The 1,256-nt window shown below is 37.8% G+C and overlaps 1 non-coding gene across 1 annotated transcript; it reads left to right on the top strand.

The window, feature by feature from the left end:
- Positions 1–390: 390 nt before the first annotated feature.
- On the top strand, positions 391–494 carry LOC127745919 (small nucleolar RNA R71). Its single transcript, XR_008007542.1, has one exon. It is a non-coding gene; the product is annotated as a small nucleolar RNA R71 (small nucleolar RNA).
- Positions 495–1,256: the final 762 nt, after the last annotated feature.

Below are 1,256 nucleotides of genomic sequence, written 5' to 3'. Positions count from 1 at the left end.
ATGTAATTCACCTCTGCCATTGTAGGGTTCTCAGGTTCATAAGCTTCTTCTTCAGAAGATGCTTCTTTAGTACTGTTGGATGCATTTTGCAATCCATTCAGACTCTGAGAGATCATATTAACTTGTTGGGTCAATATTTTATTCTGATCTAGTATGGCATTCAGAGCATCAATTTCAATAACTCCTCTCTTTTGACGCGTCCCATTACTCACAGGATTCCTCTCAGAGGTATACATGAACTGGTTATTTGCAACTATTTCAATAAGTTCCTAAGCTTCTGCAGGCGTTTTCTTTAGGTGAATGGATCCACCTGCAGAATGCAACAGTGACATCTTGGAAAATTCAGACAGACCATCATCGAATATATCTAATGTGGTCCATTCTGAAAGTATGTCAGAAGGACACTTTTTGGTCAGTTGCTTGTATCTTTCCCAAGCTTCATAGAGGGACTCACCATCTTTTTGTCTAAAGGTCTGAACATCCACTCTAAGCTTGCTCAGCTTTTGAGGAGGACAGAACTTGGCTAAGAAAGTCGTGACCAGCTTATCCCAAGAGTCCAGGCTATCTCTAGGTTGTGAGTCTAACCATGTTCTAGCTTTGTCCCTTACAGCAAAAGGGAAAAGCATAAGCTTGTAGACCTCAGGATCAACTCCATTGGTCTTAACAGTATCACAGATCTGCAAGAACTCAGTTAAAAACTGATAAAGGTCTTCTAATGGAAGTCCATAAAACTAGCAGTTCTGTTGCAGTAGAGAAACTAATTGAGACTTTAGCTCAAAATTGTTTTCTCCTATGGCAGGGATTGAGATGCTTCTTCCATAAAAGTTGGAAGTTGGTGTAGTAAAATCACCAAGCATCTTCCTTGCATTGTTGTTTGGTTCGGCCATAATTATTTCTTTTGCTGCTTCCTTTTCGAAAATTTCAGTGAGGTCCTCTTTAGAGTTTTGTGCTTTAGCTGGTCTTAGCTTCCTCTTCAGAGTCCTTTCAGGTTCAGGATCAGCTTCAACAAGTATGCCTTTATCTTTGTTCCTGCTTATATGAAAGAGATGAAAATAAAGAAAATATAGAATCCTCTATGTCACAGTATAGAGATTCTTTGAGATGTCAAAGGAAAACAAGAAAAGAAGGATGGAGTTCGAATTGACAATAGAGGAGGAATGTTAGTGTTCAAATATAAAAATATGAGAGAGGGGGGAAAGAATTTTTGAAAATAAAAAGAATAAGATTTAAAATAAATTTTTGAAAAATTGGTTGTG

This window comes from Arachis duranensis, chromosome 3 (genome assembly GCF_000817695.3).
Source record: "Arachis duranensis cultivar V14167 chromosome 3, aradu.V14167.gnm2.J7QH, whole genome shotgun sequence".
In the NCBI taxonomy this organism is placed as follows: domain Eukaryota; kingdom Viridiplantae; phylum Streptophyta; class Magnoliopsida; order Fabales; family Fabaceae; genus Arachis; species Arachis duranensis.
The sequence above is the reverse complement of the archived record's forward strand: the minus strand, read 5'-3'. Positions and strand labels throughout refer to the sequence as shown.